Source organism: Myxine glutinosa, chromosome 4 (assembly GCF_964187855.1).
Source record: "Myxine glutinosa chromosome 4, kmMyxGlut1.1, whole genome shotgun sequence".
In the NCBI taxonomy this organism is placed as follows: domain Eukaryota; kingdom Metazoa; phylum Chordata; class Myxini; order Myxiniformes; family Myxinidae; genus Myxine; species Myxine glutinosa.
In genome coordinates, this window is record NC_136264.1 from 138,632,223 (window position 1) to 138,653,920 (window position 21,698).

A 21,698-nucleotide genomic window follows, 5' to 3' on the forward strand; every position below is an offset into this window, starting at 1 on the left:
AATTCGTTATTTTGACCTTCAATGGACATATACAATAAAATTTGTGTATGTAGTCGTGGACAAAAATATTGGAACCCTTGCACTTTTTTCAAATAATGCACCATTTCTTCCAGAAAATTGTAGAAGTTAAAAAATCTTTGGGTATCCACATATGTATTTCTTTGGATTGCAGTGGAACAAAACAAAAAAAGCTGAAAAAAATAACAAAATCTTTGCTTATTCCACACAGAAATCTTAAAATGGCCCGGACAATATTATTGGCACCATTTAGAAGTTGTTAGAAGTAATTAGATTTCAAGCAGGTGATTCTCCTTTACTTTGGAATTGAACTCACCTGTGGTGAGTTGCAGATGCGTGCAACATATAAATCACTCATTCAACCAGTTTTAATAGAGAAAAGGAGCCATTTTGATGTTTTGTGTCACTGTGCATACCACAATGAATATGGAGAAAAGAAAGAAAACCAGAGACTTGTCTGAGGAGATCGGACACAAGTTTGTAACCAAGCATAGACAATCTCAAGGATACAAGTTCATCTCCAGAGACCTTGATGGTCCTCTGTCCACCATATGCAATGTTATCAGGAAGTTTAAGGCCCATGGCACTGTAGCCAAACTCCCTGGACGTGGCCGCAAGAGAAACTTGATCGAACATTACAGCGAAGGATTGTTCGAATGGTGGATAAAGCACCTCGATCAACTGCCAAACAGATTCAACCTAACCAACCTTCAGACACAAGGAACGACAGTTTCAAATCGCACCATCCGTCGCCAACTCAACGAAAGGGGGCTCTATGGTGGGAGACCCAGGAGGACCCCACTGCTGAGAGAGAGAGAGACATAAGAAAGCCTGACTGGAGTTTGCCAAAACACACCTGAGCAAGCCAAAATCCTTCTGGGAGAATGTCATGTGGACAGATGAGACCAAATTAGAGCTTTTTAAAATCACATCATCTCTATGTTTACAGAAAACAAAATGAAGCCTTCAAAGAAAAGAACACCTTCCCTACAGTCAAACATGGAGGAGGTTCAGTGATGTTTTGGGGTTGCTGTGCTGCCTCTGGCACTGGGCGCCTTGGATGTGTGCATGGCATCATAAAATCAGGAAATTACCAAGGCATTTCGGAGCGCAATGTTCAACCCAGTGTCAGAAAGGTGCGTCTCTGTCGAAGGTCATGGGTCTTGCAGCAAGACAATGACCTCACACACGCTTCAAAAAGCACCCAGGGATGGTTCAAGACAAAACGCTGGACTGTTCTGAAGTGGCCAGCAATGAGTCCAGATCTAAATCCCATTGAACACGTGTGTGGAGATCTGAAAACAGCAGTTGGGAGAAGGCAACCTTCAATTCTGGGAGAACTGGAGCAGTTTGCACAAAAAGAATGGGCCAAACTGCCAGCAGAGAGGTTTAGGAAGCTAATTAATGGCTCTAGGAAGTGGCTGAGTGCAGTTATTTTGTCCAAAGACTGTGCTACCAAATATGAAGTCTAGGGTGTCAATAATTTTAAAGGATATATTAAGTTCTGAATCAAAAATAAAGGTTCTGTAATATTAACAGTGAAATAAAGAATTGTGGAGACCAAATACTTTTGTCAATTTCAACTCGTTTTTAAAGAAAATTGAGTTATTTGAAAAAAGTGCAAGGGTGCCAATATTTTTGGCCATGACTGTGTCATTTACATACACCATATTAATATTTGAAGTCACATTGATAGGTCTGCTAACGGTGGCGCATATCTGCAGTGCCAAAGCGTTGTGCTTCACGAATGGCCTAATTAAAGGGAATCATGCTCAGGCAGGGAAGAACGACATAATGACAGAGGGAGAAATTACAGCCAAGCTAGACAATACACTATTAATGCATTCCTTACTTTTAGAAGGAAGAGTGGACTTGTTAGTTGCAATAACGTAAAAGACAGTATAAAGAGACAAAACAGGTATGGGTACCAGGTATATCCACAGGTTATCTGACAGCCACATTTTATTGACAAGTGCAATCAAGGCCTAGCAGTAGTCATACTTATCAGGAATGAAGACTGCACCAACCAGAAGTGTTTGCTAAATTTTACCTCAACAAGACATTCAGGGGTTATCCATTTATTATGTAAGCAAGTATTTCATGCAGTATTCATTAATTTTAACCCCCCACCAAACAAGTCCAAACAACCTGTACCACTGGACTCCCAACACATAACTCTGTCCATCATTTAACACCACAGAGCTAGTACATCCTCATCAATTAATTAAACGAGTCATAATTCAACAGATGGCTTCCAACAGCCCTCAGTTCATAAAGTTGCTGTAAAACGATGGTTAGCAATACCGATAATTCGAGAGAGGTGGAGGACGGAGGTGTGGTGGGGCTGGGGGTAAGGTATGGAATGGCGGGGGGGAGAGGTGGTGTGGAAGGGAGGGGGGGGGGGAAGTAGGGGAGTAGGAGGTGGTGTTGGTGTGGTAAGGGGAGGGAGAGGTTGGGGGAGGTAGGTGCAGGTGGTAGGGAGAGGGTGAGAAACCTAGCTGACAGTCATTGCTCCAGAAAACTATTACAATGCAATCATTAATATTGATTCAAGGAACTTCGTACGAAGTTGGTATTCACTTCGTATATATTTTTCACTGCTCCTTCTTTTTATGCATTTTTGCAAAGCAATATAACAATACTCAAAAAGTGCGCGGTTAACCAAAATAAACTCCCTCCCCGCTGCCTTTCGCCCGCTGCAAACCGTCCCGATGGACCGGGAGTCCCGCTTGCTACGGAGCACGGTATTTAGATTTTCGGGTCGCAGTTATCTTTGTCGGTGATCGACTGAGATCTGCTGCGGTGATGTACTTACAATCTACTAGAAGCACCTTAAGGGAGCGGCAAGGGGGTGTTTTTTTCTCCCAGAGAAGTTGTACAAGTTCCGGGAATTCGATTTATTATTCAGCAAAACATCCAGTTTTCAAATTCTTGTGTCTACTGGTTTATTTGATTTAATTAGGGTTTTCATACAGAGATTATTCTATCTTCACTGCTTCTTCTTCTTCTATATAATAACATGCAAACAGTGCACAGTTATCTATATGAATGAATGAATGATCGTTTTGAGGCCATTTTTCCCCGCTAAAGCGGGGAAAAGTTAGCCTTGCGGGCCCCATGACCTCATGGTTCCCTTTTTGAGGCAGTTTTTTTTTTATGGCCGGATGCCCTTCCTGACGCCAACCCTTAGTCACCTCTTACGATGAGCAGGGATACGGTGTACCAGTGTACCTACTCTAAACCGGGGTAAACACCGGGATCATTCATCCCAGCAAGCTGGTACTCAATTTGCCGACCTTGGAAGGATGACAGGCTGAGTCAACCCCCTGGCGTTAATTCAGCGATCGATCGGGATTCGAACCCAGGATCCTAGGATCCCAAGCCGGCACCCTAACCACTAAGCCAACACCAGCCAACACCATTATCTATATAATAATACATAAAGCATCTAGGCCCGTTGATTTTTCACTGCAATAATAAATCAATGGGTATAAAGTGACATGTGAACTACAATGACCAACACATGGTCAAAGTGGCCAATGACGATTTTCACAGTCGATATTATTGTGCGTTACTTCTGCCATTAAAGTATTGCCTCAATTTGTTGTCACAGTCATTTGAAAAAAACCTGGTGATGTAAATACACAGGTAGATGTGTATTTACATCTGTAGATCACATTTGACTCGGCATGGAGGACCTCGCCATGCAATAATGGAATTTGTAGTACAGCATGTCACCCATGTACAAATGTAGTACAAAACGTGGTCAAAAGTTATCATCATCAGAGTGTGCTAGTATTATATGTAGGGATGGCGCAGAAAAAAAATGTTGGTCCCACCCACTACATACAAAACTAAACTAGGAATAACCTCTCCAAAAAGTCACTAAGGCTATTTACGAGAGCCTACCTGGTCTGTTCCGCTGATTGTCTAGGCAGGGACCACTTTTGAATACTCCAGACCATGACAAAGGCAAAAAAAACCCAGTAAAAACCCGAGATTGGTCAAAACTGGGAATCTTCCTGCTCATCATTATAAAAATCATCTTCAGTCGGCATATTTCCGAGCTGCCTCTGTCAATGGCAATGACTCTGTTACCATCCAATAGTGTTTTACTTGGTGCAGCATCCTCTGCTATCATAACTTTAATAGCTTGAAAGGAGTCCCTGAAAACTACGCAAAACTGCATTCCTTTGTAAAGGAATAAGGGAACAGAGGGGTGAGCGGGACTACGATCAGACTGAGGGAGACAGGGCCGCTAGACACATTTGCCCATACGCACTATTTAGAATGTCAGATCATCTATAAAGTATGAACTATTTAAAATATTAGATTGTCTATAAAGTATGTATTATTTAAAATGTACAGACACACACACACACACACACACACACACTTCTAAAAAAGGTAAAGAAACAACAAACAAGCAATAAAAACATTTTAGAAAATGTACAAGGATGTAGCGATGTTTCTCCAAAAAGTATGTAAACAAGGTAGGGATGATAACAATAAATAATCGTGTGAAACCATCACTACATCTTTCTTTAATAGTGCTTATCCCTAAAAAAGACAGTTATATAACTAACTAACTAACTAACTAACTAACTAACACACACACACACACACACACACACACACACACACACACACACACACACACACACACACACACACACACACACACACACACACACACACACACACACACACACACACACACTTCTAGGGATAACCTAGAAATGATGTAGGGATGGTTTCACATGATCATTCCTTGTTATCATCCCCACCATCACCATGTTTACATACTTTTTGGAGAAACATTGTACATCCCTTCACATTTTCTAAAATGTTTTTATTATTTGTTGTTATTATTATTAACTTGCTATAAGTATAAATACAATTACGTACAAGTGCAAGTCCTCAAAAAATAAACACATTATTTCATGAGCCCACACCATCTAAAACGCCTGTTGCGTTGCACAACAACAACAACATTTTAAAAATACTACTACTACCACCACCACCACCACCACCACCACCACCACCACCACCACCACCACCCCCGGCATTTAATGTTAATGATTGAACACGAACCGGTCACATTGCCACAAGGACAGTTTGTAATCGGATCTCAATGCTTTGGTTATAAAGTCCATATTGCACATTTCGAAGCGAGCACATTTTCACTGCAAAGCTTTATCCAAAACACTCAGAATGAGAGTACAGGAGCAGTCGGGAGTTCCATGCAGTTTCAGGAGCACAACACAACCTCAACCTGCTGCGGAATGACACTTCGCTTTTCTTTTCGAAATTTACATATCTTCTTCTCCATTAGCCGCTGTATCGATATATACGGACATTACATTCTCAAAGTAGCGAATGAATATCTTTATAGATGCTGATATGGATGAAACCATTTCACCGAACTATTAAAAGATAAAGCTTACCCGACACGTGTTGTAAAATCAAGCGGAATAAAAAACCGCTCCCAGCAGCTTCCCATTACGTCATTTCCGCGCGACATCGGCTATCGGGAAGACGGGGAAACGCAAACATTACGGAATGACATCATTACGTAATGAAAATGACATCATTACGTAATTATTGCTAAACCTCTCGCAAAACAAAAAGTGAAACTTGCTTTAATCGCCTGTGAGTGCAGCAGAAACATATGAAGTATCCTTGAATGGTCAGTTCGAGTATTTGATTTGTTGATTGACTGTTACTGCTTTTGCCATTTGCACAATCTTGCTTAATAAGGTATCAGGCACGCGTTTTTAACATTGCTTTAGCTCAATGGGGGTTGCTTAATGACGTCAGCTATTTCTGTGCCGCCATATTGGAGTACAAAGAAAGGAACGTCCATTCATGATCGATTGAGTTATTGTACTTTCAGGCTAAACAATCGGGATCAAATCTTGTCTCGAAACTTGAGTATGTCGATACGTTGTATGTTTTGTCTAGGGAGCAATATTGTAACAAAATAAAGGTTGTTAAGCCGTTACCGTTGTAGTAAGTTCAGGAATCGCCTTCAATTCAAATGGTTTATTAAAGACGATACCAATCGCTCACAGATCACATGGCCATCATGACGAGCCGCCATCAACCACTGAAGCCACGCCCCCAGACGTCACTACCCAGTACGTAGTACCAATCACAACATCTCCCTTTCATTGAAATTATTATGTTTGTATGCAACAAAACACTACTAAACTAAATCAAAATAATAAACACAATCAGACACAACTTGAACCACACATAAATGGGATATGGGGTTTCTGTTATAACTCTTAACCAAAATGTAATTACTGCTCAGTATGATTAGCGAAAACACAGAAAACACAGAATCATTCCAATCAACGCATTGTCTCTGCACCAATATTACAAGGGCTGATTTCTGGTGGTCGTTATTCACTATCACGATATCTCAACGGTTTTCGAATCACACGGCCTGATCTGGTCGAGTACGGAGAGTTGTCCGGCCTTGTTGTCTCAGCACTCTCGTCATCCTTGGAGCTGGAGCAGCCATTAGTTTCCATTGCTGAAGCGTCGTTGTTGAAATGTACGTGTCGAGCAGTTGGTAGACTTTGATGTGTTGGTTGGGTCGGTTCGTCCTTCCACTTGGCGCCACAATCGAGTGGATGAAGTTCACGCAAGTGTGCCCTGGTTCTTCGAAGACGCGTCCCGTTAGGCGTCTGTACTATATACGAGCGGGGTTCATTACAGCGGGCCACAACTTTCCCTGGGTACCATTGGTGTCCTTGTTCAGAATCCGAACCCGATGTCCAATAGCCAATTCAGGTAATTGCGGCCCAGCTGTTCTGTTGTATTGTTTCGCCATCCGGTCTCCACGTTCCTTCAATCGTTCCTGAATTTCCTGATGCCTTTGTTGTGCAGGAACCAACAGACGACTTGGTAGGTTGGTGCGTATGGGCCGGTTGAACAGCATTTCGCTTGGACTTGGGAGGTGGGAATCGACAGGTGTGCACCTCAGGTGTTGTAGTGCAATGTCTATGTCACTCCCTGATCTAATACACTTTTTGATCATGTTCTTCACTGTTTGAACTTGTCTCTCAACCAATCCATTACTGCGTGGATACCTCGGCGATGTTGTCGTGTGTTTTACATTCCATTTGGTACACATATCACGGTACGGCTTACCCACATATTGAGGTCCATTGTCCGATATGACCTCCAGAGGTGGGCCGAACATACTGAAACATTCAGATGTGACCTTGGCTACTGCAATGCTCGTCGTGTATTTCATTCTCTTCACAACTGGGTACTTGGTGTAATAATCCGTCACCAAGAGGTAGGTCTGCCCGTGTAGCTCACACATATCACTGGCTACCTTTGTCCATGGTACCGCTGGTATCTCATGAGCTATCATAGCCTCACGCCTTTGTTCTGGTTGGTTCTCTTGACATGCCTTACATGTTCTGACAACTCTCTCAATGTCCAGATATATACTTGGCCAATAAACACATTCGCATGCTAGACGTTTTGTCTTTTCGATCCCCATGGGCGCCTCATGGAGCTGGTCGAGGATATCCTTACGTAGCTGCTCTAGAATTAGTACCTGTCGAACTTTGAAGAGAACACTGTCACAAATACCAATTTCATCACGGTATGGCCAGTACGGACGTAGGTCCACAGGCAGCTCTGTAATCCTAGCAGGCCACCCTTGATGAACAACCTGCTGCAATGCTCGAAAGGTTCTATCAGCCTTTCCACACTCTCTGAGTTGGTCCTGTTTCCTTGAGCTGAAATCAATGAGGTTAAAGCGATGATGATCATCCACATCATCAAGCTCAATACCATCTACACGTGTGTCCAACTGCAGTTCCTGATTGTTCTCTGGGTTCGGTAGTCTCGACAGCGTGTCTGATAGCATCATCTCACGGCCGGCCTTATACTCCAGATCAAAATCGTAGCCTTGGATTTTCACAAGAAGGCGCTGAAGCCGTGGAGGGGCGCTTGTAAGCGGTTTGCTGATGATCATGACCAATGGTTTGTGGTCTGTGTATACCTTGGAGCATTTCCCAAACACGTAAGTATGGAAATTCTGTATGCCAGCAACAAGGGCCAGGGTTTCCCGTTCAGTGTTTGAATATGCAGACTGAGTGGGTGTCAGAGTTCATGACGGAAAAGCAACAGGCTTGTCATCCTGCAAAAGGCATGCACCCAGTCCCTTCTGTGATGCATCTATTTCCAAAACTGTCTCCTTGTCATGATGATAGTATGTTAGACAGGCATCTGCATCAACACTCTGTTTCAGTTGCTCAAATGCAAACTGATGGTCTTCCTGCCACATGAATGGCACTCCATTCTTCAGTAAATCTCGGAGGGGTGCCACTTTATCCGCAAAGTGGGGAATATGTGGTGACAGATAGTTCATCAGTCCAATGAATCGGCTCAAGCCTTCCTTATCCTGTGGTGATGGCATCTTCCGGATGTCGCAGATCTTCCCAGGATCAGGTGAGATTCTTTGTTTGCTGTAGATCGAGCCGAAGAAGTTGATATGGTCGGTCTTGATGATACATTTCAAAGAGTTGAAAACCAGACCCTCTCTTCGTGCTACTTTCATCAGGTTCAGAAGATTACGATCATGCTCCTCTTCAGTTCGTCCTGATACTGCCACATCATCGGAGATACCAATACAGCCTGGTGCTTGCTCGAGTATGCGGTCCATGACTTGCTGGAACAGATCCTGGCTGACACATAACCCAAAAGGCAATCTCTGGAAGCACCAGCGCCCAAAAGGTGTGCGGAATGTTGTCAAATCCTGGCTTTCCTCATCCTGATGCACAGCCCAATAGCCAGCCCGAGCATCTAATTTTGAGAATATCGTGGCGTCAGCAAATTCTGGGTTCAGCTCGTCTAATGTCGGTATTTTATGTGGACACCTCTTCAGCCAAGAGTTCAGGCGTTTCGGATCGAGACATACTCTTAAGCTCCCATCTTTCTTTACACTATTACAGATGGAAGAGCACCAATCCATATGATAGTCCACTTTCCTGATGATACCCTGTTTTTCCATTTTCATTAGCTCCTCCTTCAACTTCCCTTTGATGTGAACACTACACTTCCTTGGTGCGTCAATCGATGCCTTTGCATCAGGCTTTAGATGAAGCCTCACTTTTCCTTTAAAATTCCCAATGCAGTCAAACCTGTCCGGGAACAGCCTTTTCAAATCATCCACGGAATTCACCTTGTAGGCCTGTTCCTCGTGGCGCATTGGTTTCGGAATCCTTGATGCTGGAGGTGCAGCCTTCAGCAATGTCCTCCGTTGCCCAGCAATGCTGTTTATGGTGACGATGTTGAGCCGTTCACACGCTGGTAATCCAAGTACTGCAGGTCCAGGTACTTCAACGACATAGAACCTGTACTTGAACCAATCTGAGTCTTTATATCGACACAAGAGCTTTAGGATTCCGTGACACTTGATCTCACTGCCATTGTAAGCAGTGAGCTTGGTCCCACCAAGTGGAGTCAGTTTTGACATCCATTTGTTTCCATACATGTCCTTCACAATACGTGTTGGCAAAGTATTCCCTGATGCACCTGTATCCACTTTCAACTGCAGTTTGTATACACCTTTCATGTCAGGGCATACAATGTTCAACAATGTGTACACTTCATCCCTCGTCTCCTTCATACACAGTGCGGATACCCTGATCACGTGAAACGGCTTGGTGTGTTCATATGCGTCAGTGTCACTTTCGTAACTGTCTTCATCGCCTTCAGAACAATACCCTGACACTTTATTCACCGAGGCCCCATTATTGTCACTTCCCCGAAGCATACCTCTCAACTTGCTTCTGCTGACTCGACGGCCTCTTCCACCCATTGCAGGACGGCGGCTCCACTCGTATCCATCAGCATATCTCATGCTTCGTTTGGGATTTTCACAACAACGGGCCCAGTGTCCCAGTTCACCACAATACTTACAATAATCATTGTATGCTGGGCAGTTCCGTGGTGGATGTGATAGTCCACACTTTTTGCACTTTTGTCGATGTGTCATGGCATTCACAGACGATGAAGGCCCTTCCATCTTCTGGATGGCCTGCTTTCTGATTACCATTGCTTCGTACTTGCGTCCCTCACATAAAACCAGGTCCATGTCGTACCCGACCTCCTGGTCGAGCAGATGCTTTTGAAAATCATCATGTGGGGTGCTCGCAACAATTAACTCGATAATCCGTTCCGAGAGTTCTGCTTCGGAGAAATTGCACAACCTTCCCTTCCGTCGGCATCGGTTGACGAAATCATCAATGGACTCTCCTTCTTGCTGCCGAAATCTCATCATTTCCAGCCGGTGAATCCGAAAGTTTACATGAATGTCCAACTGATCCTCGAATAATTTATATAATTTTTCCGGATCCTTTTTATCATCCTCACTCAGAGTCGATGCATTGATCCGCCTCAGTCCTTTGTCTCCCACAGCAATCTGAATCTTGATGGCCTGTCTGGCTTTAGTATCGATGCCCTCGTCCCACAGCACCAAGTTCATTCGTTGCTTGAATAACTTGAAGGTCTCCGCCAGCTCCGAGCTGGACCAGTCCATTGTCGGGAACTTCGCCATGTTGAAAAAACACGGGACGTGCCGCCGTGGTAATCCGCAAAGAAAAACAAGACCACACGTCAAACTGCTTGTTGATCTTCACGATCCCGCGCTGCCACCCTGTAGTAAGTTCAGGAATCGCCTTCAATTCAAGTGGTTTATTAAAGACGATTCCAAGCTCTCACAGAGCACACGGCCATCATGACGAGCCGCCATCAACCACTGAAGCCACGCCCCCAGACGTCACTACCCAGTACGTAGTACCAATCACAACAACCGTAAACCAACACCAGACTTACAAATACGGGTTACTGCTACTGGCAAGATAGACCCTTATATATGATTTGACGAATACATAGCAAGGTCCAGAAACGGCAAGAACTTATCCAGATATAGTGAATTATCTTGTATTTACAAAAGGTTTTTACAGCCTGGAAGACGTCAAAGCTTGGAAAAGTTGAAATGCCGACTGACAACAACCAGTGATGTGGTTATTCTTGTGAAGAGTGGTGGCCTAGAAGGTGGTCCATCATTCCATAGCCTCCTCTTTTACATCCCTTCCTGTTCTGCCTCTAGGCCTCCTTCTTGTTTTAGGTGATGGTATATCATTTCTGTGATTCCCATCTGGAATTTGTATGTTGTTAGAAGACTGGTTATTGGTCTATACTTTAGGAGTTTAGGTGGTTGGGTCTCTTCAGACTTTGGGATGAGGAAGGCGTTACTGTGAGTCACTCATCCAAGGTCTCCTCCCCTTGGATAAGTTTGTTGAATGCTCAAGCATAGTGATTGTGGAGGGCATCTCGTTACTTTAACCAGAAGGTTGGAATTCCATCTGGGCCTGGGCTTTTAAAGTTTGGCATATTTACAGGTTTTTCATGAAATAGCATTGGAGGCATTTCCTTTAGATATTGTTTTTCTTCCAAGTTTTGTGTCCAATTCGCCTATTTGGTGTGTTATTTTGGGTCCTCATATATTCATTTCCAGAAGTTTTCAAGTTTATCTTTCTCAGTGGGATTTGCACAGTTTGCTTTTGTTTCTCCTAGTTTGCAGTATCATCTTTTCAGGTTATTTTCAAACATGTGGTTCTGTTTTCCCCTTTTGTTAACTTTGTCATATTTTTATCATTTATCTTTCTTGTGATTATTTATATGTTGAGTTTGCTTTCAGCAGCCACGACCTCCAGGTTTTTATTTCCAATTTTGTATTTGTTTTTTCTTTTTTGGATTCTCTTTGTTAGCTTTGGGCTTCCATTTCTCCTTATAATTTGCTGTATTTTTCCCGTTGCTCCCTTTGTGCCTCGAACCTCCGTTTCCGTGGTGGTGCCTGGACTCTGTCTGCATGGGTTGATTTGCTCTTCTTGCTGTGTTGTTTTCTTGTTATTTTTTCTTGTATGAGCAGTGCTGCTGCAAAGCCCATGATGTTGAGTTCCTTTAATAGGGATGATTTTGAGTGCTTTGTTGGTTCTCCCTACCAGAATGTTTGTCTGTCGGTTGTTTTCTATCTTGTATAGTCTTGTATAGTTTCTATATGTGGTCTTTTCCTGAATGGTGTCACTCTCATCTCCAGTATTTTGTTTGCCAGCTCTTCCTCTCGTATTTGCTGGTCCTCATCATCCTCATCCTCCTTCTCTCCTTCACCTCCCTTTTCTCCTCCATCCTTCTGCCTGTTGTTATCCGCTATTTTCATTTTAATCCCTTCCAACTGTGTAAGGTGTTTTCACCACTGGAAGTCTGGTCTGTTCCTCCTCCCCATTCTGGTGGTTCTGTGTCACCTCCCCCTCTGTATCACCTCGCCTTTGCCACTGGGCCCTGTTACTTTGGCCGCTGGGTTCCCAGTGATGCTTCACATTCCAAACCCTTGCTTCTTCGCACAGCCCCTTCCCGTGATCCATTGCTGCGAAACATTGTGGCCTCTTTTCCACGATCCCTCTGTCCACTCCTTGGCGGGCGCTCGACTCCCATTCTACTCATATATTTTTCTGACTGTGTTCTTACCTTCACGTTTGTCTCTTTTATTTTATTTTTATTTAGGGATTTATGTGCTGTTGATGCAATTCTTTCACATTTGTTGGATGTCTCTCCTCTGGTGGTCAATCTGGTCTAATTCAGCTGGTCCATGAATATAGCTCCCTTACCAGCCATCCCCCACTGTTCATGTCTTAAAGAGACTTTACAGTAGTAAATGGCCTCCTTCTCCTCTATGCTCAATATTCGTTTTTTAGTTTCCTCTTGTTGAACTTCATTTTTGATATAGGTAGCACTTATACAGCCTCTTGGCTTGGTGCAAATCCATGTCCCCTTGTGAGTTGGTCTTTCTTCTCACTAGAGGAGGTGCAGGCTTTCTTTGCAGCGAGCATTCTGCCTGTTCGATGCCGCCGTTTTGTTTTCCTTTATTTCCAAGACACGTTTCATTTGTTGAAGACTTTTTCCTTCCCCCGGCCCTTTCCCACCCCTTTTTCAATCCCCTTTCGCACCCCGCCCAGCTTTGTTGAAGACTTTTCCTCTTACACAGTCCTTCCCCTACCCTCCCTTGGTTAGTGTGTACAGTCACGTGAAAATGTAAGTACACCCCGTGTAAAGTTTTGACTTTTTCAACATATTTCAACATACACCTATTTGATCTTCATTTCAACAATATTGACAGATAAAGGTGATATAATATAACAAATATCATGAAACATTTACATTTTGTAGTCCATTGTATAATTTAAATAAACATAAATGCAAATTTCGCATGTGGAAAAAGTAAGTACACCCCTACATTTATCACTACTTCAAATACCTAAAATAAGAATCAGGTGCACCAGCTCAGGTGCAAATGATTATAATATCGTTAGAGAGGATTTTAGAGGAACCTGTCTTATTTAAACATCAGACATTTAGTTTGGTTTGCTCTTTATTTTTGAAGTGTACGGCGTCATCATGCCTAGATCAAAAAGAGCTCACTGAGGCCTTAAGAAAGAAGGTTATAGATGCCTACGAGTCTGGGAAGGGATTTAAAAAGGTCTCCAAACAATTTGAAATCAATCATTCGACTGTCCGGAAGATCATCTACAAGTGGAGAAGATTCCAAACAACTGCCAACTTGTTCAGGCCAGGCCGCCCCAGCATGTTCAGCCCGAGAGCAGACCGCAAGATGCTGAAAGATGTCTGTAAGAACCCCCAGAATGTCATCACGGGACCTACAGGTATCTCTTGCCACTGTTGATGTCAAAGCGCACGAGTCTACCATTAGAAAGAGGCTGCACAAATTTGATCTCCATGGGAGGTGTGCCAGGAGGAAACCTTTGCTGTCCAGAAAGAACATCAGGGCAAGACTAAAGTTTGCCAATGAACACCTAGGCAAAGACCAGCACTTCTGGAACAATGTGCTCTGGACAGATGAGTCAAAGGTAGAGCTATTTGGCCACAGTACCAGAAGACATCTTTGGCGAAAACCAAAGACAGCATTTGACCACAAGAACCTGATACCAACTGTAAAGCATTGTGGTGGAAATATTATGGTTTGGGGCAGCTTTGCTGAATCAAGGCCTGGGCAGTTCACCATCATAGAATCCACTATGAATTCTTCATTGTACCAGAGGGTGCTTGAGGATAATGTGAGGCCATCTGTCGGAAAGTTGAAGCTCAACCGAAGGTGGACCTTGCAACATGACAATGACCCTAAACATACCAGTAAATCCACCAAGGAATGGCTTAAAACAAAGAAATTGAGGGTTCTGGAATGGCCAAGTCAAAGCCCGGATCTAAATCCCATCGAGATGTTGTGGGGGATTTGAAATGAGCTGTGCATGCAAGAATCCCCTCAAACATCGCACAGCTGAAAGAATTCTGCATGGAGGAGTGGGCAAAAATTTCTCCCAGTCCATGTCAGAGACTGGTAGACAGTTATAAGAAACACCTACTTGAGGTTGTTTCTGCCAAAGGGGGCAATACCACCTATTAGAGCCAAGGGTGTACTTACTTTTTCCACAAGCGAAATTTGCATTTATGTTTATTTAAATTATACAATGGACTACAAAATGTAAATGTTTCATGATATTTGTTATATTATATCACCTTTATCTATCAATATTGTTGAAATGAAGATCAAATAGCTGTATGTTGAAATATGTTGAAAAGTCAAAACTTTACATGGGGTGTACTTACTTATTCACGTGACTGTATGTGTGTGTGCGTTCATCCGTCCAGACCACAACCAGTTTTTACCATTTGGCTTTTGTCATCAAATTTTCAGCAAACTTTAATTATGATGGAGAAGACAAATTATTAATTGTCAAAAGGTCAAATGTCAGCATCAACTAAAATCATCAATTTTCATCCAACTGCCCTGAAATTTCAATTTACCATTTGAGCTTTGTCATCAAATTTTCAGCAAAGTTTAATTATGAGGATGTGGAGAAGACAAATTAATAATTTGGTCAAAAGGGGAAAAGGTCAGCATCACATATAATCGTCAATTTTCATCCGATTCACCTGAAATTTTAAGAATTTGCATATTTGGTCACAGAATTGGTTCACCAATCAAAAGCTAGAAGCCAATTGTTTTTTTTACATCAAAAGATCAAAGGTCAAGGTTGCATAAAATCATCAATTTTCATTTTGTGTTTTAAATTTTCATTTAAAAAAAAACTGTTTTCGTCATGTTTAGCCTACCAAAGAAGAAGAAGACGTCTTAATACAAAGCGGACGGGACGAACTTTGCATTTTCAGATGCTTTCTAGCTTATTATTATTATTATTATTAATATTAATATTTAATTCCTTTATTCAGTGGTTGTCGTAATCCTGTTCTGTAGTTTTGGAGAGAAGTGTTACTAGGGTAGCAAAGCCGCTACTGTGGGTGGAACAACGTTTCCATGGAGCAGCGTCAAATTTGGCCACTCAGACTGTTTTATCCTTCCTGAGACCAAAGGCCTGATGGACAATGGACCTGCAGCAAAACGTCACGAGTGGGCCACTACAATAATCATATATATGTATAAAGCTCTTTCTAACAGCTGACTCACTGATATAAATGTTTAATACTTTTTAAGTAGGCTAGAAAGATGAAATTTGGCATACTGCTGTAACTCGATGCTATGATTCCAGGAAGAATCATGCAACTGTCACTAAAGTACATAAACGAAAATATCAGAAAACAAATGTTGGCCGGTGCAGCCTCGCTCTGCTCATGGCAGGTGGGTCAGGTGACCGAAGATAATGGGATGTCACGTGATCTAGCACAGGCACGATCACTTCCTAAGGGAGCTGTTTTTCTCGGTTTTATGGGGGTATGAATAGAAAGGTGTCTGTGGGTTTGTGTTGTTTACGTCCAAGAGACGACGTCCGACAAACAACACAGGTTGATACTGGAAGCATGGCACGTCAACAGCCGAGAGGGTGGCGTAACTGTGGGTGACATACCCACATAAACCCATGCATACCTACCGAGAGGGTGACATACCCACACAATACACAACACCACACCCACACTTTAACACGAGTGAATGGTAAGAACACATATCGCAAAATCAAGGTGAACCTCAAGAAGACCATCGAACGACAGGTTAACAAGGTGTTATGTGACCTCCGAGTGAGGGGCCTCTTGACAAAAGAGGAACGACAATGCAGCCGGCAGACTCCGTAACACCAAAGTTTTATGATCTACCTAAGGTGCACAAGAACGGCGTACCACATCGACCCATTGTGGCCCTATGAGATGCTCCAACCTACAAACCTGTTCAAGGACTCTTCCGTCGCCTTAAGCATTTGGCATTGGATTCACCTCATATAAACCGCAATGCTGAGGAGAAGGCTGCAAAGAAAGAGGTAGCAAAGGCGCAGGAGGCATGTAGGAAAATGTTCGGAGAACGCTTGGATTCGGAAGAGGGTCAGAAAGCAGTATTCAGGATTGCAAAGCACATAGCGAAAGAGAGGTGTGATGTGATGGGGGTGAGTTGCTTGAAGGATGAAGTGGGACAAATCGTTGTCGACCCAGATGGAATTAAAGGAAGATGGAAAAGATATATGGAAATGCTGTTGAATACAGAGAATGAATGGGATGGCAACATAGAGAGTAACCCAGTTTTAGGACTGGCAGAGAAGATAACTGAGAAGGAAGTTGAGGAAGCGATAAAAGCAATGAAGAGTGAAAAAGTGGGGGTGCCGACGGGAGTTGTGGGAGATATGTTGAAGGCAGCAGGAAGTTGGGGTGTGAAGAGAATGACAGAGATCTGTAATCTGGTGGTGAAAGAAGGCCGCATTCCAGTGGATTGGGAACTGAGTACCCTCGTCCCTCTATACAAGGGGAAAGGTGACCCTCTGGAGTGTGGCTCGTACCGAGCGATAAAGTTATTGGAGCATGGAATGAAGGTATTGGAAAGGGTGTTGGAAAGGAGGATAAGGAAGAAAGTGAAGATCGACGAAATGCAGTTTGGATTTATGCCAGGAAGAGGAACGACAGATGCGCTTTTCATTGTGAGGCAGTTGCAGGAGAAGTACATGGATAAGAGGAAGAAGTTGTTTTTTGGGTTTGTTGATCTGGAGAAAGCATTCGATAGGGTTCCACGCAAAGTATTGACATGGGCATTGAGGAAGTTAGGAGTGGAGGAATGGTTGATCAGAGTAGTGATGGCAATGTACAAAAGAGCACGCACAGCTGTAAGGACGAAGGACGGGAACAGTGGTGAGTTTGAGGTGAAGGTGGGAGTGCATCAGGGGTCGGTACTAAGTCCACTACTATTTGTAGCTGTGATGGAGGTGCTGGCTCAGAACGTAAAGGAGGGTTTACCGTGGGAGTTGTTGTATGCAGATGATCTGGTGTTGATTGCGGAAAGTATGGATGGATTGAAGGAAAAGATGAACAAGTGGAAGGAATGTATGGAGACAAAAGGTCTGAAGGTGAATATCGGAAAGACAAAGGTGATGGCAAGTGGTAAAGCATGTGGTGAGGTGGAAAGAACTGGGAAGTGGCCGTGTGCTGTGTGCAGGAAGGGTGTCGGAGTGAACTCAATTCAATGTACAATGCGTGCTGAGTGGGTTCATCAAAAATGTAGTGGTCTGAGAGGGTCATTTACCAGTGTGGCAGCTACATTCAAATGTAAGGTGTGCGCAGAGGGAGCTGCAGATGGAGGAAATGTTGAGTTGGATCTTGGAGACGGCGTGAAGCTGGAAGGTGTGAAAACATTTTGCTACCTCGGAGACATGCTGAATGGAGAAGGTGGATCAGACTCGGCAACGGTTGCTCGAGTGAGATGTGCATGGAAGAAGTTTCGGGAACTAAGTGGCGTGCTGATGAGGAGGAGAGTGTCGCTGAAGCTGAAGGGAAAGGTGTATGCTGCATGTGTGAGAAGTGTTATGATTTATGGGAGCGAGACTTGGGTAATGAACATAGAGCAGCAACGAAGGCTGGAAAGGGTGGAAATGCGAATGGTTCGATGGATGTGCGGAGTATCGTTGAGAGAGAGGAAGACAAATGATGAATTGCGAAAGATGATGGGAATATTGCCTGTGATTGATGCTGTGAAGAGGAACAGGTTGAGATGGTTTGGTCATGTATTGACGAAGGATGAAAGTGACTGGTTGAGAAGAGTGATGGAAGTTAATGTAGAAGGAAGTAGAGGACGGGGAAGACCGAGAAAGACTTGGCTAAAGATGGTGGAAGAAGAAATGCGGGCAAGGGGGTTAACAAGGAGAGATGCAGAAAATAGGGCAAAATGGAGAAGATTGTCATGGGGACCGCAAGGCTAACCCCCGCTCTAGCAGGGAAAATGGCCTTAAAATGCATGTTGTTGTTGTTGCTGAGGAGTTACTCTCACACATCAAAGATGTCCACATTGACGATGATGACATCATGGTGTCCTTTGCCCTATTCACGTGCACCCGTGCTGACCTAGCAAGGAGAACATTAGAGGCTGCCATCACGGCGGACCAATACCTGGCAGATAACAGCCAACTCAGCCAACACAGCTGCTTTTCACTGTTGGACCTGTCAAACAGTTCACACATGAACTTCAACAAGCTGGCTCCCTTGCTTTTTGGATGCTTGTGTCAAGCACACAACAGATGGTCATTTGAGCACTCAGGTATACCGCAAACCCACACACACCCAGACCGGGTGTGCAACTACAAGAGTTGTCACTCGACTCGGCACAAACAATCGTTTGCACGATGTTTGACCCGGCCATATCACACTGCAGTGATCGGGATACATGATGGACCAAAATGGTACATGTCACCCACTTACAGCAGAACAACGATTGCCCCACGGGGTTCATTCAGTCATTCAAACTCAATCTGTCACTTGTAAGAAGGTACCTACACCGATAACTGAGGAATTGGTCAAAACTGTATTATTACCGTACATTGGTAATGCCTCTGAGAGATGGCCAACCATCTGTTGCAACCAATTGGAATCCGGGTAGGTACAAACCTCGGGCAACAATCCATGCATAGCTGTCCAGACCCAAAGTCAGAGCGAATAGACTCGAGAAAATGAATGTGGTCGACTAAATCCCCTGTCGTGACTGTGATTCAAATTATGTAAGCCAGACATACAAGCGACTCACGACATGGTTGATAGATCATCAGCCGCAGTAGCACGTGGCAAGCTTTAACTGATAGCAGCACATTGTCGCAAACAACAACACAACTTCGCTTGGGAAAACCCCGGCACCAGGCTGGGCAAGTCAAGAAACCCTCGAAGCATGGCGTTCAGGCACACAGCGAATAACCGTCATGTCAACCTTCACTCTACCTATCAAGGATTATGTAATCACCCTCACCCCCCCACCTGTGGGTGAGAAAGTCAGACCCGATACCCAAGACTGGGGCAAACATGAAACACAGGAAACAGAATCAATGACACAGACACCTGAAACAGAAGCAGACCCATCCTACAATCAGACTCTCTTTATTAAATATATTCCTAAATTCACACCAATTGCTCCCCCACTTCCCCCCTCCCCCGCAGCCCAATCATAACGCGTATCCATTTCCGTCGGACATACAGTGTCTATAGAAAGTCTACACCCCCTTTCAAAATGTTCACCTTTTGTTGCCTTACAGCCTGTAATTAAAATGCATTCAATCAGACTTTTCCCACCTTTATTTAGACATCGCAACCCACAACTTACAAGTGAAAAAGAAATTCTATACATTTCAGAAAATTAATCAAAATACAAAACGAGAACATCTTGGTTGGATAAGTGTCCACCCCCCTAATAATAGCAATTGTAAATTAGCTCAGGTGTAACCAATCACCTTCAAATTCACACACCAAGTTAATTAGCCTCCACCTGTGTTAAATTGAAGTGATTCAATTTATTTCAGAATAATATCAGCTGTTCCTGTAGGTTTACCCTGTTGGATAGTGCATTTCACAGCAAAGACTCAACCATGAGCACCAAGGAGCTTTTAAAAGACCTCCAGGATAAATTTGTGGAAAGGCACAGATCAGGGGATGAGAATAAAAAAATATTTCAAAGGCCTTGAATATCCCTTGGAGCACAGTCAAGACAATCATTAAGAAGTGGAAGACGTATGGTACCACCAAGACCCTGCCTAGATCAGGCCGTCCCTCCAAACTGGATGACCAAGCAAGGAGGAGACTGATCAGAGAGGCCACCAAGAGGTCAATGGAAACTTTGAAAGAGCTACAGGCCATTATGGCAAAGATTGGTAACTGTGTGCATGTGACAACAATATCTTTAGCACTCCGCAAGTTTGGCCTGTACAGTAGTGTGGTAAGAAGGAAGCCATTACTCAAAAAAGCCCAACTTGACACTTATCCAACCAAGATATTCTAGTTTTTATTTTTAATTAATTTTCTGAAATTTCTTGAATTTGTTTTTCCACTTGGAAGTTGTGGGTTACAATGTGTAAATAAAGGTGGAAAAAGTCTGGTTTAATGCAATTTAAATCCAGGCTATAAGGCAACATAAGGTGAAAAATTTCAAAGGGGATGTAGACTTTCTATAAGCATTGTGTCCATATTTAAATACACATATAAATGATTCATTATATATTACGGTCATATTAATATTTTATTTGCACACAATATGGCAACATAGGACATGCACGAAAATAATGAAGTGATTGCTTGTTATGAGCAGGCGTGATGCAAGCTGACTTCGCCTAGAAGGTTAAACTTTAATTGTCTAATTGAAAGCAGAGTTAGTAGAAGGCTTTCATAGCCTTGATCAAATTGCATCTTGTTTTCTTCAATTTAGCCTGGCCCTTTCCTGACAGCTGTTCATTGTCTTTCGTTCAGTGCTTTGAAATTGTGAAGCCTGATAATAAAAGCTAATCTGCTCGGCCGAACGTTATTGGTTCCCTTGGATGACTAACATCCTTGCATAATGGAACAAAAGTGCTCCTCATCTCTAATTGTATGCCACATATCACGTATTTATTTTAATCATCATTATCAACGAATTGCAGACAGAGTAATCCTACTTTTGTGAAAGTTAATGTGGTGTTGGATCCTTGCCAATCCTTTCAAATTATGTGTAGTAGAATATAGATGGTGCTTCTTACCACCTCCCTGAAAAACTACCTATGGTCTCTTTCTGTCTCTAGATTTATACCTCACTGTGATATATACTGAACAGCAAAAGAAACGTCAGTCACAATCAATATTTTGGAGTCTTTATTTTCAAGTCATGATCAACACGAATTGAGATTTAAGATCAACATGAAACATTACAGGTATGGTCACCACAGTTCAAACAATAACGTGAAATGTTCTGAATAAGAAAAACACAAGACCAGGTGAGAACAAGGGAGGTCAAAATCAGTATCTTGTGTGACCCCCGTGAGCGTTGATGACAGCCATACATTGTCTGAACATGGAGTGGATTAATCGGTTGATGAAGGCATTTGTCACTTGGACCCACCCTCTGAGAAACGCCTGACTGAGTTGAGCTGCAGTTGTCGGCCTTGGTCGAACGTCATTCAGTCTTCTTTGAACCTCATCCCACAAGTGCTCTATCGGGTTTAAATCGGGGCTGAGCGCAGGACAGTGCATGGTTTGGATGCCATTCTGTTGCAGGAAGTCCCTTGTTGCTCTGGCAGTGTGGGCACGGGCGTTGTCCTGCTGGAAGACATGATTTCCGTGACGTCCAAAATGTGGCA

General features: G+C 43.2%; 1 protein-coding gene across 6 annotated transcripts in view; it reads right to left on the reverse strand.

Moving 5' to 3' along the window:
- POLG (DNA polymerase gamma, catalytic subunit) overlaps positions 1-21,698 on the reverse strand; it is a 335,804-nt gene that overhangs the window by 34,199 nt on the left and 279,907 nt on the right. For 4 of the 6 annotated variants that reach the window (XM_068113588.2, XM_068113587.2, XM_068113590.2 and 1 more), the window contains exon 1: positions 5,466-5,535. The exons of 1 other annotated variant lie outside the window; for it this stretch is intronic. The gene's annotated coding sequence lies outside the window, so the exon portion shown is untranslated. Of the gene's footprint in view, positions 1-5,465; positions 5,538-21,698 lie in introns of those variants that run through there. One more of the 6 variants, XM_068113589.2, reaches the window with a different exon arrangement.